We start from the raw sequence: 14791 nt of genomic DNA, 5'->3' as shown, positions 1-14791 counted from the left end.
ATGCAGCATGTAAATTACTTAGGCACTGAATTAGGTATAGATTTCATAGCCAATACTTTTTGTAATAAGTAATTCAGAAAAATTTGTTCAGTTTGGAGAATGGTCTCCAGGAGGCAGTAACAGATAAAATTTAAAGGAAATCTTGAATTGATTTTTTAAAACTAGTTTACCCTTCTATAAACCTCTTAACTTGTCACAAAAGGCATGTGTTACTTATTATGACTCTCTCACCCAATTAGAAGCTCTTAAACATCTATGTAGGTTTTTTTCTGCTACAGATTTTCTGGACAGGTCTACCTCCAGAGGCTGTTTGTTTCAGTTATGTGTAGGTTTCTTAATTCAGGGTTCCATGTCTCACTGCACGCACATACCAGGTAGTACAACTATCTATCTCTAGCTTCCACATTTGTCTTGCTGGGAAGTCTGTTGTGCAATTGAGTCAGTGTGGACTTGCAATTGGGTTAATTTTGAACTGTAATCCTGAAGAAATTATAATTTTTGGGCACCATCTGTAGTTAATAATGAAATGAAGTGTCACTAGTTCTCCCTCTCTGTTTTCTACTGGAGAGTTTGTGGGGGATGAAACTGGAGAAATGATGTTACAAGTAATTTATTGCTCAGGGTTCTTTTTCTCTCCCAATTTCTTTCTATTCTGTCAGCTTCTTTTTTCTCACACCCATTACTCTGACTTAAGAAATTACACAGGTCTTCATAATAGTGCTTGAAGATTGGTATGCTTGCTGTATAAATTCTGAGGCAGGTCTTCAGCTGCTACAATGCGAAGTAACTCTGAAGCTACAACCTTTATTTTTTTTCAGCTCTTTTGTATATGAGTTATCCACTTTTTTCCTAGGGTTCTTAAAATGCTTGAAAGATTTTAAAAACAAAAGGAAAAAAATAGAATAGTGAATGGTGTGCATAAGGCTGGGAGACAGGAAGTTACTGGTGGCTTGTTAAATGCTGTTACAGAAACTAAATATAGATCCCATTAACCAATTGGTGTATGTACATGTTTTTATCTGTACCGCCATGTGTACACTTTTGAAAAAGGTGTTAGAAAATAAATCCCAAATGACCCTTCAAACTGAGAACACAAGATCAGATCACATGAGAATGGTTAATAAGTAATGCAGGCAAGTACAAAAGATATTCTTCAACTACTGTTTTGCAGTATGAGTTTGTGGTGGAGAGGGAAGCCCACTGGAATTGAATTTTGTAAGAAGATTCAAAGTACTTTGAGTATTTAGAATTGAACTGTTCCATCACGCTCTTCCAGTAACACTTTTCTTAATGGGAATGCGTTTGGACTACGTATTATTCACAAACATATGTGGTGGATGTTTTTATTTGCACTTTCAAAATACTCCACATTTTTCATGTTCTTATTTCATTCAGGGCACTTGAGTGACTGAATGCAGAACAAAAGAGAAGCAGAAGTGTCTTTTGAAAGCTGAATAATTGTCTGTTCATTCGTTATACTACTTCTATGTAAAATGAACAGTGTCTTCCTCTACTGAAGAGCCACTGACACGAATGAGGTTTAAGACATATTTGAATAACAGTAGCAAAGCAGAGGCTAAAAATAGATGCTAAAATACATGCAAGGCTTTTAAATGGCTTTGGCCAAGGAAAAGCAGTTTGTGTGACTGCCTCTTTACTATTTTGCTAAACTTGATAGAGTGTTAAAGACCGTATAGATACAAATTTGTAAAAGCTGTTGGGAAATCAGCAGCTAGGTAGAGACGAGGCCCAAATCATTGTTGCCAGCTGAGGAAAAGTCAGTAAGAAAGGCTCAGGAGCTATTCATTACTGTGGTTGGCCTTATGCAGGGATGGTCTGGACCTCACCACATCAGCAAATGTTCTGACTCTCACTAGAAGGGGAAAGGGTGGAGAAGAGCTAGTGGATATGGCAGGAACTGGAAGTATTACAAGCTAGCAAGTCTTCCAAGATGGTAAGGGAGGTAAAGCTGGAGATATTTTGGTGACTGGAGAGTGATGTAGCAATTTTGGATATGAAGCCAGGCTTTGTTGGTTTGGTTCCTCATGAACAGTTCATAATATAGTCTGCAAAGATTGCTTTCTAATGATTGACATCATAAACCAGGGAATAAATGGAGTAATTCTGAATACTGCTGATATTTTAGACCAGTAGAAGGGATAAGACTCAGTCTTGGTATCAATAAGAACTCACTGGGGACCCTAACCACAGAAAAGGCAGAAACTGTATACAAAGTGAAGTATGATACTTTACCATGAGTGTTTGTTCTATAAATAAATAAGCCAGTGGATTGAGTATTTGTCCTGCTTTGATGCATCTTGTTTTCAAGAAAACTAATACACAAATGAGAAAAATAAAGCAAGCCATTGCTAATACACTTCTTTTGGCACCTTCACTGAAATCTGGGTTTCATTCTGAGGTGTATACCACAGAGAAATTTGTGAGTCCAACACATATCTTCAAAGTAATAACTGGTAAGTCAATAAAAGGAAGAATTAGCAGGCTCAGACCTGCCTCTTCTTTCTTTTGTTTGACTCAATACATTCATACAAGGTTAGACGTCCTGGAAAGTGTCAGTGTTCAATGGACACAGTCAGAATAGTTTAATGCCTACTTTATTTGCTGCTTCTTGTAACAAAATGAAGCAAAAATGTTCTTTCGGACATTGACAATCGTCTCCAACTGCACCACAGGACATCTAAAATGGTAAGATGGAGCTATATCCTACTATTAAAAGCCCCTTAGACATCGTCTGATACATTGTGGAGCTGTGACAGTAATATTTTACTGTAATTGCTTTCTTAAGATGATGACAGAGTGCTGCAATTGCTGTCATTTTTTCGTATAAGTTAAACCAAATATGTGTGATTCAGGCGTATTCGCTTGACAGAATGCTCTGAATTTACATGATTAGAAAGCTCTTCAGATTAAATGCAATTCATCAAGGCATTTTTCACAAAGAAAATACCTGTGTCAGATTGGCCCCTTTTTCTTTATGATGGTAGGAGAATAATCTTACTGAATTCAAGAAAAATCTCTGAACTGCCTGCACATGCCATCAGGTAGGTAGGTAAATAATGTATCTAATTAGTTCCAGATGTAAAACTGCATCTGCAAGATTGAAGGCTGAGTTGAAGTTATTTAAAAAAAAATAAATTACAAAGCAGTATTGCAAACTTCTGAAAAAGAAGCTTTTTCAGAAAATCAGGCCCTTCAAATCTAGTGAATCTCATGAAATGTTAGTCAAAATCTTAATGAGAAAAAATGCTTAGCAAAGAGTGTTAGAAGGTTCTTTACCACTGCAGTATTGTTCGGGAAGATTGTGTACAGAATTGTGCAGCTGGCTTTTTGGAATGTTGCCATAAAACATAGTTATGTGGACCCAAGATATCAATAACCACTTACATTATGCCAATTTCAAGCTCCTTGCAGAAGTATTGGTATTAATCCACATATGCACAGAGAGTGCATTACATATGATGGCTGCTGGTAATCGTGTGAATGCAGCACAATTGTTGCAACTAGTAGGAACTTGCATTTATTTTTAAAAAGCTGGGTACTATGCAATAACTCAGATGTTTTGATATTTTTGAGGTCCCGATTCTGCAAGAAACTTACTGGAGAGAAACTATGAATTTGGTACAGCTTTATCCAGAGCAGATTATAGTAGAATGCGAAAGTGGAGTCAAAAACTAGACAGGTGCTCTCTTGATAAAAGAAGTTGGATCATCTTTTTTCATCATGTTTACTTACCTAATGTGAGCACAAAGTGAAAAATAATCCTGCTTTAACTATACTTGGTTGGATGAGTGTTGGTGAGATTGTCATAATTACAGGTTCATTATTGGAAACTGCTATTCTTTTGATTCACAAAAGAATTAAGAATCTCTGTTAGTTTTTAGTGACTTTATATGAAGAGTTTATGAGCAAAATAAATAGAAAGAAAACCTTTAAAATTAGCAACATCCCAGAAGATGAGATTGTTACCAAAATTGTTTTTTCTGCAAGTTACAGATTACCTTTCATTTACTTGGATAACTTGGATGTAGCAGTGTGGTGAGATCACCATAATCACTAAACACATACTTTACCCTAATTTTGACTTGGCAGTTATTGATAAAAGTCAAAGTCAAATAGAGGTGGCTGTTACCAAATGAACTGCAGTTTGAATCACAAACTGAGGCTAAAACATCATTAAATTCTGTTGTCTTGTGTCCTGTAGCTATATTATGTCACAATTTACTTTTTCAAGCCATTACAAGTTTGTTTGCATTACAGCAAGGACTGGTTTGTTGACATTCAGGTTTTTAATTTGGAATCTAGCCTTCACTTAATCATTTGACTTGATAACTCACTAATCTTAGTCTATTATGTTTTTGTTTGCTAGACTGGAGAATAATCTAATGTCTAGCATCTTCTCCTTGAGCTCTGATGGTCACTGTTTTTTGAGGTTTTGAGACACATACATACATACACACACACATATATATATTCATGCATATATATACGTGGAATTACTTCAGTCCCTTTTAAATAGCCTGCATAACAAAGTCTTACATTAGTAACTTTTATGATTTTGAAGTGAATCTATACATCAGTTTATCGTTGCTTTGACTTTCCAGTTTGGAATTGCCTATGAGAAGTCTGAGCCTCTAACACTGTTTTTGAAAAATCATTTGCAAGTAATCTCTGAGAATTGTTATTCAGTGGCTTACTCACAAGCTGTTAGTTGTTTTTACTTGAAATCTGATGGAAAAAAACCAAAATGTGATCTGTTCATTTAGGCTGGATTAATTCTGTAATTTTCTCCTCAATTTGAACATAGGTATCAGGCTTCAAAATCTGTTTTCCCAGTAACATTGTAGTTTATCTTTCAGGTAATATTTGTCTTGGTTAACTCACTCATTTAAATATTCACAGATAGCAGGTACTACAAATTTTAATGTTTTTATGAGTATATTATTAATTTTTTTTAGGAAGTTAGCCAATTCTAATTAAGACTATGAAACTGAATCAATGCAGTTTTAAAGAGAACAGGCAATGAGAGAACTCTATTTTGATTTGAACAGTTCCCTTCTGAAGTTAAAACATATTTTGCAAAATACGTCTTAGACACTTCCCCCAGAGTCAGTGTGATTTCTACCAAATTTAGCCAGGAAAATGACTTCTGTTCATTTCCTGTACTAAATTGCTCTATAGATCTTCAGCCACTCTAGGACTTCATGGATAAAATAAAGAGCTTGCTGTTATTCACAACTAACAACTCTTTCTTTTCCAGATATTCTAGTCCTTCAGTTGATTCACGATCAAAGGACCTATGCTACAGATATGCTTTGGCCAGCCCTTATTCAGGGGCCCTAAGACTAAACATTGCGAAGCATACTTGCAAGGATTAATGGCTCTGGTGCCCTAGGAGCTTTGCTTGAGTTAAAAGTGCTAAATGAATCATAAAAATGTCTGATACAAATATCATTGGGAAAAAAAACCAGGCAAGGCTGAGGCAGACAAACCTATTTCAGATCTCTAGAAGTCAGTCCTGCCTGGAGATAAGGGAATGGTCAAGATTAATTCCTGAGGCCTTTTCCAGATAAATTTTCAGTTTTCCCTTATTCTGTTGGGGGGAAATAAAACTTTAGTCAAAAGAATGTCTCCTGCCAGAAACACTCCCAGTTATGTCAAAATCCGTTGCTTACATTGGAAACTGACTGACCTAGTGTGGTTATGCCCCAACTTCCTTTTTATTTAGTTCCCAAAATTTTTACTATCAGTTTTACTATCAGTCCAAAGCCTAAGGATTTCATATTGCCATCTAAATAAAATCTAATTTAATTATTGGCTAGTTAACTTTAAAGGAATACCTTATTGTTACAGAACGATTAATGCCGTACGTCACCTGTGCATCTAACATATAGCAGTCTTCTTTCTAGGCTAACACATCTATCTGCAAGAATTACAAAGCATGACTTATAATTGTATCCTTTTAAAGCACTTATAATTTATTAAGTTTTGCTGCATTCAGTGACCATGTTGGTTATCTGGAAGCACAATGATTCTGGGGCTGTGCATTGTCAGGTCACTAATCTCCATCGTGCACTCAGCATATCAGCCACATGAGAATGACTCATTCTCTTCAAACCTCCTGTTGCTTAGTAGCTGTTTGTAATGTGAAAGAGAGTTGGGAAAGTAGTGGTGAGGTAAGAGGAAAAGGGCTGGGAGGCAGTCTTCCTGGCTGCCTAAAAGAAAATTGTGAGTGAGGGTATAATTTGACCTTCTAATTGGTGAGGAATTTTTGTCTTTCCTCATAGATGTAAGGTGCATGAATTTACATGCTCTGCCGCTCTCTATTCTCTGCAGTATCCAGGAAAGTTAGTCATGCTTGTGGGCCTCTATTGTATGCATTTATTTATTTACCACAGTGGTACCACTTTCCCTTTTAACAGTATTTCTTTGTTACCTAGGAAACTGGTTACAGCCCTGTACATTGCTTCCTCTGTTTGGTGCATGATGATGCTCTTGTATGCCGTACACAAGGTTGTCAATAGTGTTTGAAGAACTGTGCATCTGAAACCTGTTGCGCCAGGCCTGCGTTACAGCACTGGCACCAGCATGATGGCTCAAATCAAAGAGGACACAGGAACCAAAGACGAACTGGGGGGGGAAGCTCTAGCAGTGCATTGATTCTTGCTGTAGGTAGGCTGAATTTGTTGTGGACAGGTGGATTTAATTCCCACAATTTAGTTGGGATAGCTGTAGGAAGTTATTTAGCTTTTTTATGGAAACAAACTGCACGAATAACATTTGCTTCTAAAGTATGTATCTGTATCCCAGTCATAATAGCAGGAGGTAATACTTAGCCCTTCAAGGGATGTAACACAGATGGAAGGACTGAGGGAGCTTGAAGAATAGCTTTGAGGGCAGGAAATGTTAGCTACGGGAATGCCTCAGTGATCTGATTTTTTTCTTTGTTAACATAAAGAGGACTTTATGGTTGATTGTAAATGGATTGCTTTTTCCCAAATACGATTTTCACCAATTTCTTCTTCTCACTTGAATAACATATGGACGGTTCAAATTTTGATTAAGTCTTTGACTTTTAAAGCATAACAGGTTTAAATCTCTAATGTTTCCCCTCAATCCTAATCACTTTTTTGTTTTCAAAAAAGGAGATGAGGAACGATTCGTTACTTTTGAAGTGTTGTAAAAATAATTAACTTCCAAGCTTTAGATGAATGCTAAGCAAAATAGCAATACTCGCTCAGCAGACATGGAGGAGAGTGTTTTTCCATTTATCTAAAGAACCCCAAGAGCTGCTTATAATGATGCAACTCACAACAGATATTCAGCAACGTGTCTAAGCATTTTAACAAATAGCAAAAGGCTCTTGAGTGTAACAAGACTACAAGACAGAACCAAGATAAACTGGTCTTTACTGAATTAATAGAAGTTTATGGATTTAATTGGGAGGAAAAAAGCAAAATTGAAGTTCATTTTCTGGACTGTATCAATTTCCAAACATACAGGTGTGCACAATGTTGATTTAAATACCTCAACTAAATTAGAAAATCAGATGTGATATCTCAGCCTCAGCATTGATCCACAGAGTATATCTGTAAGCTTCTGAAATCACACTAGGCATTCTGGAAATGTGATTTAAACACAGGTCTTTGTGTAAAGCAAAGATGGTCATTAAAAAAATATCAGGGCTTTGAGAGGAGGCAGACAGCAAGATAAAGATGGGAGCATAGTCTAAGGAAAAACTGCAGTGCTGTCACTGATCCCAAGAGGATGAGAGTCTGAAGAATTTAGGAGAGATGGATATGATGATATAGTCAAATCTTACAGGTTTAGAGTGCTCAAAGCATGTTCCAATATGGATCATATAATTTTCTGTAAGGCAGTATTTAATGAATTTACATTAGTTTGCCAAATAATTTATTTGGTAAAGTAGCCTTAAAGATCATCTTTAAAAGGTCTTTAAAACTCGGTTTTTGTTGTATTCAGTGTTCTGGGGTTTTGTTTTTTTTCATTCAATGAGACTTTGAAATGAGAAGTTTCCTTTTCATTGCTCTAATATGTTTGATTGATTAAATGGAATCTAGTTTCAGTAATTGATGGATGTTTTCATATCAGTAATAACACTGGGAAGGTGGAACACCTGTGAAAAGGACATGGTCATTTGCACATAGTAGCTATGTTTCATTGCAGCTCTTCAAGAACTGAACATGACATTTTGCGAGAAATAAGTATGAAAGTTTGGCTTTATGTACAGATACATTTGCTGTTCTCTCTTAACATTTGCACACGGTTAAGTAATGAATAGGTGGCATAAAATGTTCCCTATAGGTCTCTTGGCCAAGTAGTTAGAGGAGATTTAAGTCTAATAAGCCTCCTGATAATTAAGCTTTAATATAAGTAAAGACGGTAATTACTCTATAAAGTTGAGTTGTGATGAAACTGCCACTGAATAGATGTATATAGCAAACCTACAAAAACCTTTCACTGCTGATGGAAGTGTGACTTACTTTCAGCTGTTCTGTTATTGCTGGGGCTTTTTTAATTAAAAAAAAAAAAAGATTATGTTAATAGTTGATATCTTTCTAAAGTGCAATGAGAATGCCGGGAAGTAACTTACAGGCAAATGGAAAGCCCCCAAGTCTCCTGGGTTTTAATTTGGGTCTCTCAAAAGACAGACCCAGAAAACATCCTTGAGCCAAAAAATATTACTTAAAAGCAGTGAAAGCATATCAATCTTACCATTCCTTTGAGAGTCTTCCCTGCTGCTCTGTGTCAGAGTTAACTTTTAACTGACTGCAACCAGCGACAAATTACAGCACCTTCTGCACTAGTATGTGAGTCAGAGAGTAGGGGATGGCTCAGGCAAACTCTACCCTGATCCTTCCCTCCCACTCCCTGCCCAGCTGCTGCCTGTTTACTCCTTTGGGTACAGCCCATGACCCTGGAAGCCTACACAGAAAGTTAGAAATAGTGGAAGCTTTTCTTCCTCTGCATGAGAACATAGGTGAAGCCTAACCTTAACATACCACATCAGCATGAACTTTAAGTACATCAGCTCCTGTTCAGAACTAGGACTTGGGCCTTTGCTTAAAGCTGACCATTTCATCTGAACTGTGTCCTTAATAATTGCTCTAGAGGTTGAAAATAGAGGTTTGTGAATCTGGAATATCTGGCAGATCAAGATGTTTAATATCATTGGCTTGTTCAAATGTACTCTGGCTTTAGAGTCCTGAATTTTAAAAACATTTATCTTGCGATGTATTTGGTATTTATGTATTTCCCCTATAGTTTCCAAGACAGATTGTGTTTCTTTTCTTCCAAAATGGAGGGGAAAATGACAGCAATGATACTGACTGCATTTTCAGTGTATTTTTTGCTTTAGTCTTGATTTGTTTCAGGCATGCCTCACTAAGGTGCTGAGTGAAGCTTTGTTCTGTTAGGCTTCCTCTCCCACAGCCTGGTATGCTTTGGCAATTTTCTGCTTTAATTCACTGTTGTTTCAGTTTGCAATCAGTTTTCTTTTTCCCTAATTTCAGATCAATAACTTAGCACAAGAAAAATAAAGGCTTTGTGTTATCCAGGATTTGATTTCTCTGTTGAATCTCTTAGTTTTTCTTTTCTTTTTTAAATACCCAGTAAAGATGCTTTCCTATTCATAAACTAAAATTCCTTTAATAAAGTTTTTAGGGAGAAAAATGCAACTCTTCCTGTGATGGTCAGTCTTTGTGTTATTTTACCAGGTGTGTAAGGTAACCTCAGTGTGCAAGACAGCTGTAATAACTGGAGAAAGGCTGCTACCGATGCTCCTTGCAAAGTCAGGACCTCTCAGGGGTGGAGCTGAAGGCCACATTAGCTCAAATGGACTAGATTAAGATAAAAACCTAAGTGACTGATGGAGCATAAGGAACTTTTTTCAAAAACAAAATTCAGGTATTTTTTGTAACAGTGTGTTCATTTACCTACACCTTTGAATCTCTTTGAAATTGGCAACCCATGCTGAGTGCTAGTTTTAATCTATTTTCAACTAACTTGGAATAGTAACCATTTTGTGATAAAATCAGATCACAGAACTGATCTTTGTGCCAGTTTTATTGCCCTTAGCCCACATCATAACCTGGACACTCAAGGTTAACAGATTGAGAAACTTTTAAAAAGAAAAAAGCAGCAGCTTATATTCTTTCAGCTAATGAAGAGAAATTACCATAAGAGCATAAAACCTGCTAATTGTGAAATTTTGTAAGAAGGAACAGAAGGTACAGTCAATACTACCTAGGAACTGGAGATAATACTTCCTTTTAAAAATTGATGTAGTGCAATACAGTGTTTTGGTATTTTTCTGTGTAGACGTTGCACTGAAGACAGTTTTTAGTTATTAACTATCATGAATATTTAATATTTTCCCCATTTTTTTACTAAACTGTAATTTCTATCCAAAAGCAGCCTGATACAAATTTATAATTTAAACAAAAAAAATTTAGGAAACAATAAATTACATTTCTCTTTGTTACAATATAATGTTATTGTCAATATGAATATTAAGAGAAAGTTTTTAATAATTGCTTATACCTGTATTTGCTTTCCTTCCCTAATTAAAGTAAATCTCATTTAGTATAACAATTACAGTTAGTTTCAAATCAGGAAATAATGAGAATTAACCCTTTTCTAAGAAAAAAAAAACCAATATGGGTCTAAAATTGGCTCAAGTCACTGGTCAGTCTGAGGAAATTACCTCAAATGGAGATTATTTATTTTAGAGTTGTTTAGTTATTTCAGTTCTCTATATTTAAGTATATTTGTTAGCAGCACTTGTAGCTGTGAAAAAAATATATGTAATGTGATCAGAGATTACCCAGATCTGTAGCTAGTCTAATGTAGAGGTTTATTAGGGGCAAGGTCCCCATCTGATCTAAGCAGGAGATTCCCTGCTCTGGCTTGCCTTGCTGGCAGCAGGAGAGCAGAGGTCCCAGGTGCAGTGAGGCTGCCCCACAAACTAACCAGCTCCATTGGGTGCTCAGTAATATGGGGATTTTCCGTCCCTCCAGCAGTTGTTCCCAGAGAGACCTAATTTGCTGCTCTGCTCCTCTGGGAAGAGCTGGGGAACCTTCATCACTGTCACTGCATTTGGAGAGGCAAGTGCTATGGTGTAAAAATGAAGGCCTGTATAATGGTGTGTTAGAGCCCAGATTTGGTTAGCCTAGTCTGGGTAAACACAATTCCTAACTGCAGTTTAAGTAGCAGACTGAGCTCTTTTAAGTGGATCAAATAGGTTACAAGTTATAATGTTGACTATCTACTTGGTTGTCTGCTTAATTAGTTCCATATATTTTTTTAAAAAACTTTCTTTTGTCCAGTGAAATGTGAAGATGAGACTGGTCAACTGGGATCTAAAGACATGGTAGATTAGTTTAGGTAGATTATATGTAGGTGCTTTTTGGATAGGTGATCACTTAACACTAGCATATGTTAGATGGTTGGCTTCTACAGTGTAGCTCTGAGTTTTTAATTTGTGAACACAAAATGTGTACCCTAACACCCTGAGTCATCTAACCCTTAATGATCCTTCAAGCAATTCCATAGACTACTCTGCAAAGTGTGGTCAGTGGCTAACACATGAATCAATATCCCTGCATTGTGTTGACTTTATCTTAAGCCACAGCCTTTGCAAAAGGTGATAGCAAGGGGTAAGAAGGATCTAAAAAAATCTGTGGTGTTGATGTTTCAGAAAAGGAATCCTGCCTTGTGTTGCTTTTCTGACTAACAGAAATCCTGCCTAAGTCACCGCAACTGGTTGTTGTGAAGACTACAATTTAGAGAAATTATGGAAATAATGCAATTCTTTCTGGCAAATTCATATGTTTGTCACAAAAATCATTTGGCTGAACTAATTGGCTTGATTTAGAATTCAGGTGCTTTGGGCCTTGTAAGTAATACTCATTTGGCTTGAATTGAAGATACTGGAGAAGATAAATCAGTCAATCATTACTAGCATAACAAGTGATGATCAAATTAAAGATAATGTCTTAAGGTTCCTCTGTTTTTCCTCTGTGTGCATATTTAGCACACCAGATGGTCAATGCAGTCATAATAAACTGGTGGGAATATTTAATTAAATGTGTTCCCAGGACATTAAATGCAGGGTATTATTCTTTGGCTGATGATCAGAGTAAATATTTTGTAATAATGGAGAGTCCTTGTAGAATATTGCTGGTAGTACATGAAAATCACATTTGGGAACAGAAATGTGTTCAAAGCAGAACTTTCTTCACAAAATTAAGACATCTCAAATGCTAATTCTTGTGGTTTTTTTTTCCTACCACCAATTCACTATTACCCATTACTACCCAATTATTACAAATAGCATGAGAAATAATTTTAAAATTTATAGTCATAGAATGGAATGAGTCTATCTTAAAGTCTGTAGCCACTTAATTGGTAATAGTCACCTTTTTACCGAATACTGAAGGGCTCAGAGGGAACACCGGAAAGCACAGTTAAGAACAAAATCTCTGTTAAAGCAGGGATGGTTCCCTGGTAGTGAAGGAATCCTGTTTGCTCTTGCTGGGAGTTACTTCTACTCCCTCTGCGAAATCTCAGAGGACTGAAAAGATCTTTCCATAGTCTGAAAATCCCTCTACCTCCAAGTTTGCAAATGTCTACTAGCCCAGCAGTGATACTTCTCTGTCAATAACCTAATTATCTTTTCACCCTAACCAGTTTTATAATATAATGACTTTCTTTACTCCCATAGAACATTTTTTTTCCTTCCTTGTGAAAGTGAGATTAGTAGAATGAAAACAAGGATACACTTAGCCTATTCAAATAGGCTCGTTAATAACTGGAGGGAGGAAGATCAGCTAGAAATCTGAAATACATACAATTATTGGGCAACTAAACTGAAAAGCAAATTACCTTACTGACTACATCTACCTTGGAACGGGGTAGGTCATACTCTGTAGCCAGGGTTTTCTTTTGAAGAGTCCCCTCACCTTACAGGTAGAGAACATCATTATCTACTTGTAAGAAGTCTGAGAACCTAATTCTGTGGGATACTTAATTTTATGGGGGCATTAGAGGACGTAAGTAATCTTTTCTCTGAACCTCTCCTGACAAAATTAATGTGTGGTTTTGAAAGAGTAATAGGACCTACCATTTGACACTATCTCCTTTCACGATGGGAAAAGCAAAAATTTGGGTAATAAGCATTAGGATGGATAGCTAATGTCTCTTGATTTCTAGACACACACATCTATATAGTCCCAAACAGAAACAGAAACAACTGTGTTAGGCCTGTGTTCTTGTTAAGTTTGTGCAATTAAGTACTCAAGTCTGGAAGACCTAGAACTTTAAGGAGTTTAGATATCAAAGGTACCAGTTTCTCTGAGAGATGGCAGGTAAATAGGCTAACACAGAATTTTAGTCTGCCCTCCTTGGTTAGACTGGATTTTTGTTAGGACTGTGTCAAACTGTACATAGCCAAACTGATTGTTAAGAAAGCTTTTGTGCTAGTGTTCGCTAAACTGACCTACTACAGAAATAAAATCCTACGAGGTAGAATCCGATTAACAGAAAATTGGGAACTAGCAAATCTCTCCAGAAAGCAGAAGACTAAGCATTATCAGTAAAAGTTCCCCTTTGCAAATTAGCAGTGGAAAAATTGTTTTAGCTATTACTGCATAGGAATAAACAAAGCAAGTTCAAAACTCACAGCAAACCCCCAGTGCTATAGAGCTCCTTTATTTCCTTAGAGATTCTCCCTGACTCAAAGCTTTCAGATGCATCTGAATTCACAGATGAACACTGTCGACACCAGGGACAATCTGACAGTGATTTGTTTCTACAGTTACTGTTAGGTCCAGGATCTTCACTGACATCCATAGTAACTAAAGTAGTGTATGAATTTGCATTTGTAGCTAATTTTAATAATCGTTTTAGAGTTAAATCTCAAGAGTACAGAGCCATGGAACCGTTCTGAATTTTTTCTACAATTAAATAAAGGGCTTTTTGTGGTAGGTGTTTTGGTTGTGTCTGTTTTTTTTAATGCCTTTGGAACCACAGACTGTCAAACCCCACTTAAGCAGTCAAGCCCAAATGGATAGGTGCCTTTTGAAGGGTCCCAAATGGAAGAACAGTGTCTTAAATATATGTAAGTTTGGTTACAACAGTAAATATTTCCTAAAGAAATATGGTACCTGGACAGTAAAAAAATAAAGAGGAAGAGAGGCAGTACAATTTTATGTTTTATTTGAACAACAACAAGGGAAGGGTTTGAGGAAAGAGGAATCAAACTGGGATTCACAGAAAATTGCCTCCTTCACTTCACCTTTTTATAGGGATCATTAGTCAAATCTGCTGCTGCACTGATGCACTTTCACTGCCCCCTCCTCTGAGCTTTGCCAGCAGATACCAGCTAAAGCTGTCTGATGTAATTCTCACTTTCCTCATACTGTAACCTTTAACTGTGTGTTTCTCACTATTTGAGGGGTAGAAGATAATTTCTGCTATTAGAAATAGGTTGTGAACATTGATTTGGAGTCAGTAGCTGAAGAAGGGGGGAGCAGAAGGATGAAGATGAAGAGGCCTGGGCTACTTTGCCACAGGCTTCCCGTGCCACCGAGCAAGTCACTTAATCAACCTGTACCTGTTTCCCAGCCATATGCAGGGATATTAGCTTTTCTTTAGCTTATTGCAGTGTTGTTAGGATAAAGACTTTGAAGGGATTAGGTCCCATAGCTGGAGGCTTTAAAAGTACTTTGGATGGATAAAGCAAGTTGCTAAA

General features: G+C 36.7%; 1 protein-coding gene across 1 annotated transcript in view; it reads left to right on the top strand.

Annotated features, from left to right (window-relative positions):
• Nucleotides 1–14791, top strand: part of LOC104051954 (vesicle-associated membrane protein 2) — a 49578-nt gene that overhangs the window by 18531 nt on the left and 16256 nt on the right. The window lies entirely within an intron of this gene.

Source organism: Phalacrocorax carbo, chromosome 7 (genome assembly GCF_963921805.1).
Source record: "Phalacrocorax carbo chromosome 7, bPhaCar2.1, whole genome shotgun sequence".
Lineage (NCBI taxonomy): Eukaryota > Metazoa > Chordata > Aves > Suliformes > Phalacrocoracidae > Phalacrocorax > Phalacrocorax carbo.
Note: the sequence above shows the minus strand (reverse complement) of the source record. Positions and strands in the feature narration are given on the sequence as shown.